Source organism: Mus pahari, chromosome 10 (assembly GCF_900095145.1).
Source record: "Mus pahari chromosome 10, PAHARI_EIJ_v1.1, whole genome shotgun sequence".
Classification (NCBI taxonomy): domain Eukaryota; kingdom Metazoa; phylum Chordata; class Mammalia; order Rodentia; family Muridae; genus Mus; species Mus pahari.
The window spans coordinates 10,939,448-10,957,138 of record NC_034599.1 but is presented as its reverse complement, the minus strand read 5'-3'; the positions used below and the strand labels follow the sequence as shown (position 1 = coordinate 10,957,138).

At 49.5% G+C, this 17,691-nt stretch overlaps 1 protein-coding gene across 3 annotated transcripts in view; it reads right to left on the bottom strand.

The window, feature by feature from the left end:
* Positions 1 to 17,691, bottom strand: part of Smco4 (single-pass membrane protein with coiled-coil domains 4) — a 51,025-nt gene that overhangs the window by 30,514 nt on the left and 2,820 nt on the right. Inside the window, exon 1 of one of the 3 annotated variants that reach the window (XM_029543738.1) lies at positions 6,267 to 6,326. The exons of the other annotated variants lie outside the window; for them this stretch is intronic. The gene's annotated coding sequence lies outside the window, so the exon portion shown is untranslated. Of the gene's footprint in view, positions 1 to 6,266; positions 6,327 to 17,691 lie in introns of those variants that run through there. 3 annotated transcript variants of the gene reach the window in all.

Below are 17,691 nucleotides of genomic sequence, written 5' to 3'. Positions count from 1 at the left end.
TCCTGACCATCCTAGTGGGACACACTAATTTTAGGCACTTATTTACCCCAGACTAATCTGCCTGTGGCACAGAGGGACAAGTCAGGACCCCAGCCTGCTAACCAACTCCACACTTCCTTCCTGCAGCCAGAGTGAAGAGCCTCACCCCAGAGCAATCCTCGTGAGGTCACTGGAAAGTCGCACCTCCATGAACACACATAGAACTATAGGACATTTTTCAACTGGGGCAAGACAAGAACCCTGTTTACTGCTAGTAGGAGTGTAACCCAGTACAGCCATTATGGGAAAAAGTATGGAGGTCTCAGTTACTGCTCTGTTGCTGTGAAGAGACACCATGGCCAAGGCAACTTATAAAAGGGAGCATTTAATCGGGGGCTCGATTACAGATTCAGAGAGTCAGGCATCATCATCATCATCATCAACAACATGGTGGGAGCATGGCAGCAGCAGGCATGTGCTGGAGCAGCAGCCGAGACTGTACATTCTGATCCAAAGGCAGACAAAGGATGAGGCTAGGCCGGGCCTGGTCTTTTGAAACCTCAAAGCAAACCCTCGGTGACACACGGCCTCCAAGAAGGCCACACCTTCTAATCCTTCCCCAAGAGTTCCACTAACTGGGGACCAAGTAGCCAAACAATAAGGATATGAGAGCCGTTCTCATCTAAACCACCACAGGATGCTTCTGAAAAATTAAAACTAGAACTACTTACTACAGGAACCACAAAGCTGACGCCGGGACATTTCAATCAAGGAAACCCAGCAAGGGACAGCACAGCCTACAGACAAGGACAGCATCTGTGGTGGGGTTGTATTCGTTCTTTGTTCACATTCTTGTTCTTGGTAAAACCACATTTACCTGTGGGATAATATGAACCCCAAGTATTGATCAAGATTCATCTTCAGTCTTAAAGCCACATCTGCCACATCTCTTCAGAGGTCACGCCAGATGCAGCAACAGCAGATTAAGTAAGACAGGGTCAAAAGGAGGCCAAGGAAAGACAAGTAAGACTGGGAACCCACAGGAGCACACTCAGCCCTGCATCCTCCATCCTCAGCAGGTGTCACAGGAGCTGTGGTCACCATGGTCATAAAGCTGACAGCACGGTGGGAACACAGGGATGGTAGGTACCAAAAGAGCATGCAGTGCGCCTTTAAACTAAAATCAACACGGTCGAGTGACTTCAAAAGTCAAGACTGACATTTCTGATATAAGCAAGAAACTAACATGGCAGGGACAGCTGGCCAATCAGGCAGCAGGCAGGGGAGTTGGCAGGATCCACCATGCAGGTGTTCAGTGAGGCAGTAAGCGAGATGAAAACAACTCAATTAATTCATTGTGCATTCCTGTCCAGCAGAGCCAGGAGATAAGCCTGAAATACCGACGGCAGGCCAGAGACTCACTCCGCAAATGTTGGGGCTGACAAAGAAGCACATGTAAAGGATAAGGTTACACAAGACCGACTCTGCAAGCTCTTTCCAACTGGAGGCCAGGCGCAACCAAAGAAGAGAGCAAGAGTCTGCGGATCACAAAGTCCTAACCCAGGGCTCCTCCGAGGAAGCATAGCAGGAAAGAGGCAAGATGTAAAAGCCAACAGCCAGGCAACGGGATCACCCTCACGTGTAACCTCCCCTAGGTATGACACTCCACCAAGCTGAGGCTTGACACAAACACATCAGGCAAGTCAAGCATCAGACATGCTAGCAAAAAGCAGACACAAGAGGTGTCTCCCTCCACACAGCCAGGAAAAGAGAAAGACACCATGGATTTAAATGGAGGGAAGAAAAAAAGAAGGGTGATCAGGGCCAACATGTGGTAGAGTACATGCACATTCTATCTAGAGAGGGGGACCCCCACAGTGCTGCAGGCAGCACCAAGCCACTCACCCTCAACGTAAGCAAGTCACTGGCCGTGAAAAGTGGGCACCCACAGCAGATGGACAACACCTTTGTTTCATAGAAAAGGTGCTAAAAAGGGTGTATAAACGGAAGACATGACCACTCGACGTCATGTTGGGAAGAAGGTCATTGCAGATACGAGGGGGAGAACAGCCAGAGGCATCTGGAGAGTCCAGAGCAAGGAGAGAGAGCAGCAGACTGGACACGGCCAGCAGACTGGACACGGCCAGGAGAAGCAGGAGCAGAGGAGACAGGTAGGACTCAGATGAAGACAAAGGACCAGGAGGGTTCACAGCCAGACTCGCCATGCCGTAAGGAGAATGAGGAGCTGGGGAGGGAAGCACAGGGGCTAGAAAAGTTTAGGAATGAGGAGTTAGAAGAGCTGAGAAGAGCCAGGATGTCAGCAAGGCTTTTGGGAGCCTATGGCCAGCACGCCTTTGGTACGCTAATAATCATCACCTCCACAGATAGACACTTGTCCCCTCTGCCAATGATAAGGGAAATGGTTCCTCTAGTAGAGGGTAACCCTCTTTACAAGTTCTACAGGAATGCTGGCTTTTGTCTAACCCCTACAATCTGGGGAAATGGAATTCCCTTTGTACCTGACAGGGGACTGGGGAGATGACTCAGTGGTTAAATCTCTTGCCATCAAATGGGGCCACAGTTAGGATCCCCAGAGCCCATGTAAATGTTAGGTGGATGTGGTAGTGCACAAGCTGGGCAGCAAGACCAGCCATATCAGAGGGACCTGCCTCAATGAATAAGGTTCAAGATGATCAAGAATGACTCCCAATATCAATCTCAGGCTTCCATATTTATGGACACTCATACACACACACACACACACACACACACATGGGAAAAGAAAAGACAGTAAGGAACTCACCCAAATCATGGAAGGGAGTTCAGCATCTTAGACTGGCTGAAAGTTTACAAGCTTAACCACTAAGCTTGACTGTAGGGACACTATGTTGCTTCCCAGCATGGGTAAGAGATATTATTTCAACTAAACGTCAAGGCAGAAACTGCCTATAGTTGGCTAATTCTTGGCAATGTACCAGTGGTACCTCCTCAAGCATACACACACACATACACACACAGCACTTACAGAGATAGAGAACAGAACTATTTTAACTTTGGGAGGAAAGTTCATGACACTCAAACATAAACTACAGAAGCAAGCCAGATTCAGACTTGAAGACAAGGGTTAAAGGCAGAAACCCAGCACATAGTCCTTCGACAGGTCCCGTGGGAGTGTGTGTGGGTGGTCAGACATGGCTTGGTGTACCGCAGGGCTGTTAAGGCACAGAGAATGATCTTAGAACCCTGTGTTTGCCAGCCCCCAGACAGTCCACTAAAACTATCATTGGCTGGATACAAAGCCCCCAGGTTTCCCCTGAAACTTTAACACTGTTTTAGAAAATAAAAGGCAGCTGCTGTCCCAGGCAGCTTCATCAGGCTGAATTCCAGCACAGCCCCACTTCCCACCTCCGCCTGATGTTCTGTGTTCTCTAAAGTGCAAAACCAGGACATTTCCTTACCACACACCTGCTCTACTGCCTGGTCACCATCAAACCACAGGTTAAGCTTCAAGTTCAGCTTCAGAGTTCTGGAAGTGGCCTCCTACAGGGGCATGGCTGCAGCTGCACTCTGAAACCCAAAGTGCCTCACACCATTTTTCTTAATACTAAACACAAAACCAAGGGCAGCAGGTGGTACGTATGGATACTAGGCTCTGTGCCAAAGGCTTTTGGCTTGAGTCATCTCATTCCATCTCCAGATTCTCTGGGTTAGGCCTCATTTTCAGACCCAGCTTCTAGATGGTTATCCAATGTCACATAAGAATTCATGCCCAGGTTTATTCAAGCTACATAGCCCAAGCTTTTAACGGTCACACACTCAACATTGTAGCCGACTGCCCTCTGAGGCATCAATAAATAGAACAATGTAACAAACTCACAGTAGGCAGTCCCCCCAGTGGAGCATCATGTGGAAGAACCAGAGTGCAGGGGGATCAGGAAGCAAAATGCCCCTGAGAGGGGGGAAACACAGAGAGCCTGAAGAAGGGATCTGAGGGAAAGATGAATGGGCCCTCACAAAACCAGGTGTGCCCTGTAGCAACGTGAGTGAGGTGTGACTCCCCCATCTCCTCTGTGACATCTGTACAATCCTCCCTGGTTGGAGGATACAAGGAGAGTTCAGATAATCCACCTTCTTGCATGTGCTGTGCCCTATCTGAAGTCCAAATTGACATATTTGAGGCGGTCGTTCCAGATCCCATTTTTCTGCTTTCTTTATTCATAAAGCTAAGGTAAGATCCTATTTCTGGTCCCTTGTGGAAACACCGTTCTGCAAACTGACCTGAACATTTCTCTGGCTGCTCTTTCACCTGTAACGAGTTCTTCCAGTCTGACCCAGGCATCAGCTGGGCAGCTGCTGGGCACAGGGGGGTAACAGACATTTCAGAGTCAAAAGAGGGACTGTCTTATAGTGAGATATACAGCCCTTCATCCTACTGCAATCTTCTTGATGGAACACTAAGCTTGCAGACGGTCTCCTTCACAACGAATTAAGACTTCACCGCCACCACCAAGTCCCAGCCTCTGTGGAGGACTCCCAGTGTGACTCTCAGCTTGTGAGCATGATCAGGGCCCGAGGACCCGAGGCCCTCTGGATTTCGAGTTCCTTGAATTAAGGACAGTAACACTGCAAGACCACATGGCAAATATATACAGTCCTGGAGCCTCGAAGACTAAACACTGTGGGTTGGTTTCTTGGCTCCCTGTATTTGTCTACACTAACATTTATGAACAATAAAGAAGAAAGGAAGGTGAGTGGGCTGGGGGAAGTTCTCACTAGATGGTAGGAAATGTAAGAATAAATCTACTAGCTGTGTGGGAGGAGTTGGAAAGGAGGCCAGAGAGCTTTTAAAGTGATCTCATGATGATCACTTAGTAAATGGCAGTGTCTAAAGTGCGGGTAACCGCATGCATGTTTAAAAGACTATTTCTAAAATGCTGTTTTGCCTGGCATGTAATCAGGTCTATAATCCTAGCACTCAGGAGTTCAAGGCCAACCTGGACTACGAAGTAAGAACCTGTGCCAAAGAGTAAACAAACTGAGGCCAACAAGATGGCTCAGCAATGGCTCCACTTCTGGAGGGCCTGGGTTTGAGTCCTAGCACGCACTTGGCGGCTTAGTCTATAGTCCAGTTCCAGGGCATCTGAAGCCCTTTCCTGGCTTCCGCACATACTGCACACGTCGTGACATACATACATGACATACATACCCATGACAGACATACATGCAGGCAAAACACCCATACACATAAAATAGTCATTTATCTGCCTTGTCCCTTCATTCAACCATGTGACTCCCATAGTTTCCTATCATCCTATGGCTGGTCCTGAAATCAGGGTTCCCTGCAGACATCTCCCAGCAAAAATCTGCAGTAGTAGATTACTCCCACCCTCCTTAGGGAAAGGAGCAGGTCTCAGGCCTCAGCTAGGATAACCCATTAGTTCAGTCCTATGAATCATGTCCACAGTCTCAGTTGTATCTAACCATTGCTTCTTGTGCATGTTACTATTGGAAATGTATAGGGTATGGATACAGCAAAGGTATGTAGCCAGCCCCTGTTCACAAAGCCAGGAAATGCTGTGGCGGGCAGGAGAGGCACTGCTCATGATGGAGACTCCTGCTGGCACCAACAAACCCCAGGCAGCTTCTCACAGACAACGCAAGTCAGCTTAAAACAGACATCTCTGCAGTTTTGGTTTTTTGTTTTGTTTTTTAGGAAAAACTTGGGAGAAACCTTTTAAAATGACTGTTACTTTGCTTCTGTTTCAAGTTAGTAGTTGCTGCTCATAGCTGACTTGCTGTGTGCTGAACCTAAAAACTCTTTTAGAAGAAACCACAGCATAAAGAAAACAGGCTGTTTAAGTTCTGAGTTACCAAGAAATGCATCTGTAAACTAGGGACAGATGACAGTGGCTCGGAGGAATACTGGCCAAGCCAATACCTGGGCAGACCGCCTCCAGATTCTAATGAGCCAATCAACCCAGGGCACAGTCAATAGGGAACTGCCATGTTCCTTTCAGGGCTCTGCCACCAGCTGTGGGGACAAAGCTAGAAAGATTAAGCATATGGCCACCTCCAAACTCAGACTTGCTCCTCCAACCTGCAAGAAGGCAGAGAGACTGGAGGGGGCACAGCCTTCTTGACAGCTGGAGCACACACTGGGGCTAGTGGGAAGCAATGAGGTCACCATCTCAACAGGGTAGGGTCTTAACCCTCACCGCTGCGCTCAGGGAAGGGCACCAGGAAAAATACCAAAGCAAGAGAAAAGTCAATGAATCATGATAGAGGACCTCCTGTGCCCTGTCAGCAGGTCCCCAGTACTCAGAGCCACCCTTCTTTCAAGGAAGGTCAGAACAGGCCGCAAAGCCTCCGTCAAGTACTCGTGTCCCACGGGATGCCGTCCTCTAAGCTCAAAACCGTTATACAAACAAGTCTAGGCTCTGACGAGCAGGCTGTGAGGGTGTCCTTGGCTCCGCCGGCCCCACACAGGGATGTGAGCAAGTGACTGCTCCTCTTTGATCCGCAGTCATTCCTCCATGAAAAAGAGAAAGCAAACCTCGCCTTCCAAGGTGGCTGGGAAGCCACAGGGAAAGCTCAGCACAGAGCAAATCAACAACAAATATCCACAGCCACTGATTTGGCAAAGTCAGTCTCCACAAAAATAAACTTGATTTCTCCGGGGAAGATTTCACACAGTTAGAGCATGAGGAAATCCATGAGGATAAAGGATTCCCAGAAAACTCAGGAAAGTAGAGGAGGAAGACCCCACCCAGCACCCCACTTCCTGAAGGGTTCCAAGGCCTCTCGCTGTGGCTCCTCAGAAGGCCTGGAGGGTCACGGTGTCTCCTACTCCAGCATCTCCACTCTCTATAAATACACCCTGAGACCAAGCAGAGTGCGTTGCCAGACTCCTGGGCCAACAAGGACAGCTGGATCTTCTCTGGAAATTCAACATCCATGGCACACAGCCACACTCAGGTCAAAGTAGGCATCCATGACCTACTTAGTCTTCCAGTAGCAAAGCAGTCTCAGAACAGAAACCAGAGGACAGTGAGACGAGGTGACTTCAGCAGAGCTCGGGCAGAGACTGTCCCGTGTCACATAAAGCATACAGCAGAGATGGCTCAAAACCAGCTCACGGTGCTGAGACAGGCACCCAGCTACAAACTGCTGAAGCGGAGAGCTGCTGAGGAGCAGAAGGCAGAGGCTGTCAATTCCTCGTGCCCTTTGACCCCCAGCAAACAGTTCATCAATGCTGACCAAAGATCATCGTTCTTCTGCAGTGCCTGCGCATGCTCTGGCCTCTTCTTTCCTAACTAGGATTTCACTCACAAAACCAGGGCTGCTGTGAGAGCTATCCTAGCTTCTCTCTGGTTGTTTGTTCCTCAGTGTCTTGCACACAGAGAGTCTACCAAGGTGAACACACAGACACACCGGGGTTGGGGAAGGAGGAGGGGAAGGGGGAGAGAGAGGGGAGGGGAGGGGGAGGGGAGGGGGAGGGGGAGAGGGAGAGGGCAACAGAACCCAGCTCCCAGACACTCCCTCAAAGGGGGTTAGAGAACAAAGCAAGACTGGGCTTGAAACAAGACAGCCACAGTAAGACACTAGATACTAGTATTGTCAAGCTTAAAAGGCTGCAAGGGGCTCTAAATGGCAATTCGAGTCAACAGAGGAAGGTGAGCCTTGCAGAGTGGGTCTGAGGAACTTGCCAAGGAAAACAGCAGTAAACCCAGAGCATTTAGCCCAAGGTATACAGTGCAGGTACACAGAGGAATGCTCCACCTCACCAGCTAAGCGAGGGGAGGAGCCTGCCAGAGGCAAAGCAGAGCAAAACTCAGCAAGGCGGGCTCCTTCCCAACCCTTCTGACGTCTCTGGGCTGAGCTGAGCACCCTTCCCACTCAGCACCCTCCTCACCTCCGGGCTCTAGGGAGATTTTGAGATACTTATCTAAAAATAAAGATAAGATTGGGAGAGAAGAAATGAGGCCAAACATGAGGACTAAGGGACAGACACCAAGTTTAATGCTTGCTTTCTGAATCACCCAGACTTAACTAGGTTCACATCTAAATGGCAGTCACCTGATGCCCCCGGTCCCTCCACCTGCTACATCACTCTGCAGACAGAATCCTGGTCGGCAGCCTACACATTTCCACCTTCTCAGCAACAACAGGAACACAGTGCTCACCGGCTTCAACACCACAAAGCCAGGCTGACCAACACAGCCCTGACCAATACTACCCCAATGCTGGAAGAGAAACACACGCAAGTGAACGGCTTTGTCCAGTCAGTGCTGGGCAAGCACAGGCCTCGGGGACTCCACAGCCACAGACTGGAGCGCCCAGGAAGGAGCCATCAGTGCTGCATTCAAGTGTGCCCTCTGGAACTTCCTCTAGCCCGCACCAAGAACCCTGCTCAAGCCTGAGCTTCCTCAAGTATAAAATGACAAGTTCAGGAAAGGAATTCCAGCAGAGATACTTAATGGCACTCAACTGTATACATGAAACGTTTGAAAGGTCGGGGGTAGGGAGCTGGAGAGACGGCTCCGTGTTTAAGACACTCCCTGCTCTTCCGGAGGACTTGAATTTATTTCTCAGCACTTGTATGAGGCCTCAGACAGCCTCCAGGGACTACAGCTGTGTACACACAGATAGATAAAAAGAAGTAAATAAAAGGCTAGGGGTAGTGGTACACACCTATCTTAGAACTCAGGCAGCAAGGGCAAGAGAATCAAAAGTTCAAAGCCAGGCTGGACTGTTTACAAAAAAAGTTTAAAAGGGTGACTTTCATGCTATTTATACCTTATCACAATAATAAAAATAAGTTAAGGTTTATATTTTTATAAATAATTTTAGTAGTAGGATTCCATAAGATATTGCTTCCACCATGTACAACACAGAAGAAGCCCTGGCCGGGCTTGAGCTCTGTGTTGGTTGGTAGAGTGTTGCGCCGCATACCATGTTAGCACACTCCTGTAGTGCCTGCACTCGGCAGGAGGCAGGAGGATCAGAAGACAGAGGTCATCTTCAGCTACACAGCAGGTGTGAGACCAGCCCGACATACATGAGACCCTGTCTAAAAAGGAAAATAAAGATGAAAATTTCCAACAAGACAAAATACAGAGATAACCGGGGAAATAACTTTTTAGTATTTCTCTATGTGAATGCTATTTCTCAAAAAAAAAAAAAAAAAAAAAAAAAAATTTACAATGCTGAAGGCTGGTATAGGAAGTTGTGTGTGACCTGGGAGAACACAGACACTAGCCGAGCAACTGAAGCAGAAGCAGAGTGGAGGTTCAGCCGAGTCCTCCAGCCTGGGCCTCCCTCCCTGCCTAGGAAGCAGGACCCTGGAGGCGGGACAGTAGGGGACAGCATAGAGGAGGCAAAGTGCTGGCCATGACTAGGGGAGTCTGACTGTGTCAGGTGCCCAATGAATAGAACAGCCCTACTTCAATGGGTTTTCACTTGGGTGAGAAGAGGAGGCCAAGGGCTTGCCCAATCAGGAGAGAGGAGCACAAGGAACAGAGAGGACCGCTCCAGTCCCTTCATCGTCCTATAGGTTAAAGGTGAGACAACTATAAAAGCAGTAAGCTTGGGCGAGGCTCTCCAGTGAAGCTGCCTGCCAGCTGTACTGGACGCCGATAGTCCAGTTTCCTGAGTGCCTGTAGCAGAGAAAGAATGCGTTTTAAAAAGCAGTTCTACGAAAGCCCTTTGGATGTGCTAGGAGAACACACCCCAAAATAACCCTCTCACAACACGCTTGGGCAGTCCACAACTTTGACTCCGTAGAGTTGTGTTCCCGAGGGAGTTGGGGAATGAATATATATCTCCCCAAAGGCAGCTGCTCCTCACACAGGCAATTCTATTTCCATCCCCACCTATATGTAATTATCATCTAAAACCATGTTCTCCACAGGGCCTGGGCAGAAGAACCATGCAGATAACCTCCAAACATGGGAGCGCCCTCTGTGAGAGAAGGAAGCCGGCCCACCTCTCGGGAGCCTTCCTCGCACAGCACCAGGCCCTTTCCTTCCGAGGCTACAGAGGAAATTCCTTGTCAGTTAGACACAGTGCCTGCCCTTCAGCTCTGAGTTATGTCCTCAGCAGACACACAAACTGATCCCACAGGCCTCAAGCAGGCCAACCCAAACTCCCACCTCAGTCTCTTCTTTTTAAATGACAGAAACTTGGTGTTTTTATAAAAACTATGTGAGTAACAAAGCGAGAAGGTCCTGGGTTCATGAACTCTCCATGGGCCTCCACCAACATCCCTGAATTTTCAAGGCTAAACATGACCCACTAACGGAGGGAGCTGACTGGATTTTGCTGCATCTTGACTTTACAGCTTGCAAAGATCTGGATGCTGAACTGAATTTGCACACTGAGCGCAGCATTTCCACAGTCTGCCCAAGGCAATGAGCACCCGAACTCTGAGTACAGTGCCCGCCACTCTGAGGTGGATAGGATAGATAGAGCCTGTGGGACGGGGGAGGGGAAGGGCATGGAACTCACAGTAGAGAGAGGTAAGGAGAACCTCAGGTGACAGCAGAAGACATCAGAGGCCAGCATAAGGAACACGGAGCAGATACCCTGAGCCTGAGAACTGAGGCAGAATAAACTTGTGTTGCTTAAGCCACTGCCTGGGTGCTGTGTCACAAGAGCCCTAGGAAACAGCACAGATCCCCCAGCCAGCCCTCAGCAGGACCAGGACCTTGGCTTCTTTCATTCACTGTAGATTCCCTAAGGCAAGCACAGTGGAGCCTCAGTAAAAACTTGCTGGGTGCTGGATGAATAACACAATCTGTCTAACAGGAGGAGGGGTGCTACCTTCGGCTTAGACAGGCCCATGCAGAGAGGCTAAGGTTCTAACTTCCCTCAGAGACAGACAGGTCAGGAACTGGACTGGGAACTCATTCATCCAATACACAACACTAACTTCCCCCAGGTTACCACCTCCTTCCTCCAGGAGGGCTGCCAGAGTAATGGCTGCAGGGCCATGGGGCAGGATCCAGCTTGGCTCTCCTCTCCATGACACTGTGACCTTGAACAGGCCCCTTGCCCCAGGGGTCTTTATCTGTCAGAAGCAGCGTGTAATAAAAGCCGAGTCAATCTGCTCTCTACAGGTTAACCAGGGCTCGTTTTGATTCGTGCTTGTTCTCAGAAGCCAGATCCAAGGTGAGGCCTTGATTCTGCTATTATTTAGGGCAATACCTTTGGCACCCACTGCACGTGGCTCTCAAGTCTCTCATGCCACAGGCCACTATTATTCCATTCAGGCTTTTGGGGTGGGGGAGGGGTAGGTTTCTCTGTAGCCCTGGCTGTCCTGGAACTCACTCTGTAGACCAGGACCAAGCTGACCCTGAACTCAGAAATCTGCCTGTGTCTACCTCCAGAGTGCTGGGCTTAAAGGCATGCATCATCTTACTCCTTTTGTAGCACTAACTGTCACACACATCGTCCAGACTCAAGTCACAGTCTCTGTGACTGAATCTCTGCCTACTTCCGAGGACTCCTGCATCTGTGCATGGAGCACTGGGACCTCAAAGGCCCCAGACCACATGCTCATACACTAAGCACGGTCTTCAGCAGGGCTGTCACTTTCCCATGTAGAAACTAGCTACATGGTGTAAGGCAGGCCTTGGGTACTGCCTTCTCCACATTCACCCTGCAGGCCTCAGATATCCGGTAGGGGGAAAAAAAATCAGCAAACAAATTAGGAGCTTTGCATGATCTTGTCAGCATGTGTGCACATGCACACACACAGAGTGGTGCAAACACTACGAACACAGGTGACTGGGGAAAGTAAAGACCTACGTATGTCAGCCTGGGGACTGCTGTCAGGGGCACAGATGCGTGAGCTTGATAATCAGGCAGGCATGAGCTGGAATTCCAACATCACAGTCGATCTTCTCCTGTTCCTCTCGGGATTTCAGTAACCTCAAGGCATAAATTGACCCTAAGCATTAGAACCTTGGGCAATAAATGGCACAGCCAACACTGTCCACATCTGGAAACAGGCCACATGTGGATGTGTGCAGAAGATGGGGAAAGTCCCTACTCACTCTCAGTCTGGCGAGCTGTGTGAAGTGAGACACGTCACCATTCAGAGGCTCTCTCTAAATGAAAGTAAAAAGACTTTGCACCCGGAGCACGGGTGTACGCATAGGGGCTGTTTACTGGCAAGCGACTGGTTGAGATGAGATGCCTGAGTTCCTCTCCTGCCAGGACTGGTGGACACCCTTCCACCTGCACCAGTCTGCTCCCATCCATCTGTCTGTCTCTCAGCAGATACTGTTCCCCTGACCTAGCCCTTTCAAGGCTGGCAGGCTCTCTACACTGTCACATGGAAACAACCAATGTAAAGTCGTTCCCTTGAAAGCATTTACTGGGCACTTACTTGAGATGGCTCAGGAGGTAAAGGTGTTTGCCACCCAAGCCTGAAAATCTCAGTTTGAATCCTGAAACCCAGCTCTAGACAGTTTTACTCTTTCCTCCACACAAGCACCATGGTACCCAGGCATGTGCACACATACACACACAATTAAAAATTAAAACCATTGTTAAGAAAGGAATCTGTACACAGAAGAAATGGCTTCAGTCATAGAGTGCCTGCTGGGTAGATGTCAAAACTCTATGAAAGAACACAGAGAATCCTTACAATGACCCTGTAACTTACAACCTAGGTAAGCCTGCGTCCCCAGAAAGGAAACTGAGGCTAGAAAGAGAACTAACTTTGCTCTAGTACCAGGATATAATAGACTCAGCACCGCCTCCCCCTGCTTCCCCACCCTACCCCTGCCATGAGGACTGAGCAGGAGCTGGGTTCCAAAGAGGCTGGGCTCTAAAGTCCCTTTCCCACCCCTCTCCCCCCACCATCCCCACTCCAAACCTCCCTCGGCAGCAGAAGATCAAAATGTTCCAGTAAGCCAAAGTCTCTAAAGTCCGTGGCCCAGGCTGTGGGGACAGCCCAGAGGAGTCAAACTCAGGTACCATCTTGTCTATCAGCCTGCTGGCTACCTGTTAAGACTCCAGAGTTTCTCCCAAAGACCCCAGTACATGGCAAACTGTCACAATATCCCAGAGCAAACCAGGAGCAGGGATGATGGCCGCACAGATGGAACAACATCTGCCACACACAGAGTCTCTACAACCAGGCTTTATGAACGCCAGCCACGGCATCTGGTTTTCAGGTGCACAGTCTCCGGAAAGACCAGTCTCATTTGGTACTTACACAAACCCAGTTCCTCAGGGGAACACTTCAAGACATACCCAGGAGCCCGACACCAAGTTCCAAGTGTCCTGTCACCTAGCCTCTGGCAGAAATGGAAGGAATGTGAAACCAGGTCTGGCTCCCAGGTGCCACACTCCCACCCCTGGTGGCACTGTGCCTATTCCACCCTAAGCAGAGCCAAGCAGTCTTTCTGGGCTTCACACAGTGATTACTATAGGGCTGCCCACTCTGCAAGTTCAGATCTTACCACTAAGATCCAAGGCTAAGTAACGAGTGCCACGACTTAACTGGTCATCGACAGACTGCTCATAAAACACTTCTTCCAATCAGCAAAACGTCAGCCAGCAGGACAAATGGTCAAACCTGTAAACTGTAGTAGAGGTCAGGACATCTAAGATCACCACAGGTACAGCTGCTGTGAGGGACTGAACTCATGTAAACGTCTGACAAATCATTCCAGTCACAGAGAAACGCAGGCACACCACTTCATGAGCTAGGTCATCTGTCCATCAACAGGAAACCCATTCATAAACCGATACACCTATATCATATGTTGTAGACAAAGGAACAGAGACTAGCTACATGTATATAAACAACTTTACAATATAAAAACAAGAAAGGTAGTGGAATGGTGCATACAATCAGATCTAGGCGTGTAAAACATGCGTCTAAATGGGCTGACAAATGGCTTCAAGATACTCATCCAACTGCTAAAACCAGTTACTGCTGAGGACCCCACAAGGAGGAGGTATCTGGGAGAGGGTCGCCAGGGTCACCATGCCTGCTCTTCTCTTCCACACTCTCCATGGGAAGGTGGGGGTGTGGGAGCAGATTTGCACATACCACCTGGGTCATCTAAGAAAGCAAGTGACCACCTCACTGTAAACAGCACCATCCAAACAGATTCCCCTGCTGGCAAGCCTGCACCCCAAGTCAGTGCACGTTCCCATGTTACACTCTAGGAGGAGCTAACGAGATCCATGCCTACTGTCTGAGCTTTGACAACAGGTCAAATTGGGATTGACACCGTAAAAGGGATGCAAGGGGAGTTGTGGCCTGGCCTGCCCTCAACCTGCCATCCCTGAATGCACCACTTCTGGGTCTTTCTGCACACATATGCACACAGTGTCAAAAGAGAACCCCTTCAGGCAGCAGAGAGGAGGTCCTTCACCACAGCCCACTAAGCATCCCTCAGGCAAGCCAACAAAGGATCCGATAAGCTCTACCTTCCCGACTGAGGTGCCGTGTGCCAGTGCCTGTGAGAGTGGGAGAGCCATCCCGACTGAGGTGCCGTGTGCCAGTGCCTGTGATAGTGGGAGAGCCAAGACTGGCAGAGAAGCCTGCTCCGTGGAGTCCCTCCGCTCCGGCAAGCAGCCCAGGAGTCTCTCCCCTCACTCCTGAAACCCAAATTGTATCAGTATACAAATCAGATGCCTCATCCAACAGAGCAGCGTTAGCACAGAAAGAGATAAATCAGTGGTATCCTGGCTAGATGTATATTTATTCTTCCTGCTTGCCAGACCCACAGCCCTGCTGTAGATTTAAACATTTGACAAGTATCTTTTCTGATTCTTGGTAATAATTAAAACAAACAGACCCTAACACACACACACACTAAAAAAAGCCAACAAAGAGGCTTTGCTGCAGACATAATAAACAAGAGGTAGGCATGATAGCTACTGTCTGCAGTGAGCTCGCTCTCCTCCAGCATGGGCCTTACCACCCAGTCAAGGATGCTGTCTGTCTTGTACACCATTGTGGGTGTCAAAAGAAGCACCTTAGTAAAAGGGTGCAAGGTCACCAATCCAAAGAAATCATAAGCGGTGAGGTGGGCCTGCACATAGTGTGCACCAACAGAGACTGCTACACATGCTGAGAAGCAGTGCGGTGAGGTTGCCCAACTGCTCCCTCACAAATGCACAGTCCACACAAAGCCAGAACCCACCCGGTCAACGGATCTCCCGCCCGACCAGAACAAGAACAAACAGAAATGCAGTACAGAAAACGGACAGCCGTAAGCAGGTTCACTACCATCTCTGGCAGAGTAGGGGCATAAGACGTGTGAACAGCGTGTTCCATTTGAAAATTCCAGTGACCCTTGTCCCAGGGCTCAGAATCTGCTCCAGGCTGCAGATTTAGAGGAAGGTAACCTCCACGGCTTAGAGTTGGCCACTAATCACAGTATACGCACCATTACTGCTTTCCCCAGCAGCCTCACACAGGCACGCACACACACAGAACTGAGGACTAACCCTATCACATCTGCTTGGGGACCAGCAATTACTAGAATGTAAACTACGTTTAAACCAGGCTTTATCCTTCTAGCAAGTTCCACTTAACTGATCAAACAGTATTCCTAAGTGGGGCTTGAGAGCCCAACCTCAATTCTGAGAAGCTCCTAGACATGATAAGGTCAGAGGGTGGCAACAAAGGCATTTCAGGTCAGACTCAGACAGCTCTCTCTAGCCAGAGCCCAATAGAAGCAATGCCCGCTGCTGCAGGTTCCCTCTCAACATCTTCAGGACCACAGCCTTGAGCTGTGGGTATGAGGAGAAGCAAAGGTTTCCTCTCTGGACTCCATCATCCAAAGAGACCAAGATCTTCCCATTCATTGTGCACCCTGTGCAGCACAGGGCCACAGTGTCATGGTTCTTACCTGGGCTATATCTTGAGACCTCTGTATTAATGGACTCTTCTCCACTAATTTCCACTTGTGTGTTTCCTACTCCACACAGCCCACAGAGCAGTCTTCCCTGATACAGACTTAACCTTCTTTCCTTGAGGAAACTCCCAGACCACAAGACAAAGGCTCACTCCTATCCTCAGCAGACTGAGCACGGTGCTACCTGCCCAGAACCGATGTAAACACAGGCCACGGTTAAAGACTATTTGTTGGACATGCGTCTCTGGGCCGTCAGGACACCTGTGACAGCCTATCAAATTCCACAAGCATGCTTCTGAACCCTGAAGATAGCATGACCAGCCTTTCCCATCGACAGGACACATGTATGTGTGAGCCATCACGGCACCGTGCTTCATGGGTCACGCGCCATCAGGTCTGCTGTCAGGGCCATAGCCTGTCGTGACCGTCTAGCTCTCGGGAGTGAGCACCTTAAGGCTGTCCCCAGCCTGGCTCAGTATACTGTGCCCCTTACCTTCGCACCAGCTCTGCATAACCAGTAAGAATTAACCCAAGAGAACAGAAGGCAGAGGCAAGCTCTGAAGTGTAGAAACTAGGCTATAAAAACGTAAAGGAAACCAAAAGTAACTCATTCAAACAATGTGAGAACAGTGAAGGAACGGGTCAAAATATAAATTCCTGGGATGTTTTAAACCTCATTTGTTTCCACAATTTAGGAGGGTGACATTTTAAAGACTCACAATGAAGACATTTCCATGATTTAAAAACTATTTCTTTTAGAATATCTTTGGGGAACTCGGAGGCACTTTTATAGACTGACTAGATCCTAATAAAAATCCTGGCATCCGTCACAACAAACACCCTCTTGGAATTTAATTTCCTTTTCCGCACACAACTGACGACAGAATTTCACTGATGTCGCCACTAAGGCAAGTCACAATCTGCCTATAGCACAAAACTTGAAAGCCCAGCAAGGAGGCTTCCAGCACAGGGTGGACAGTGGCCCAGCATCTACCTTAGTTCCACTTTAACTCACTCCTATCCTCAGCAGACTGGCCCCTGTACGGTCAGCCAGATTAACCTCTTCTGTGACCTCCCTGCCTCCTCCCTCCTCACCTTATCCAGAAGCCCCACCCCACCCCATCCCCCTGCAAACTTCACTATCTTTTCCTTGTGCAAAAATGGAGAGAAATCTACAAAATAAGCAAAATAAAACCAGCTATAACCACATCCAACTTCCAACCTGCCCTTTCTGGCTTCTCATTTTGTTCAGTTCCTTCTTGAATCCATTCACAGGCCAAGGCCCTGGAATGTTCTGTGTGTGTGCTGGGATTGGTGTGGGGAGGCAAAAGCCGGAGGAATTATTCATAAGGACAAAAATGTACTTTAAAAAGCCTTTCTCCCCTGAGGACAATTCCTACTGGAAGACTTAATCAATCCCATTATCTGGAGTGCCTGAGCAAGGAGAGAGAGGAGGGGCTGCCTTCACGCTGCCTTTAGTTCACAGGCGAGGGAAGGCAGCAGGCCTCAGGCTGTAGAGGAGCAGACCGCAGACCAGAGGTGAAGCCAAGGGCTCACACCCAGGCCCACTATACTTCCAGGATTGTGCCCTAGGCGGAGTCCAGTATCCTACAGTCCCTAAGGCCCAGTGTCCTGAGTCAGACAGCCCTACTGTGTGAGGCCCAGCTTCCTGAGTCAGAGAGCCCTACAGTGCCTAAGGCCCAGCATCCTGAGTCACAGAGCCCTACAGTGTGAGGCCCAGCGTCCTGAGTCAGAGTCCTACAGTGTGAGGCCCAGCATCCTGAGTCACAGAGCCCTACAGTGTGAGGCCCAGCATCCTGAGTCA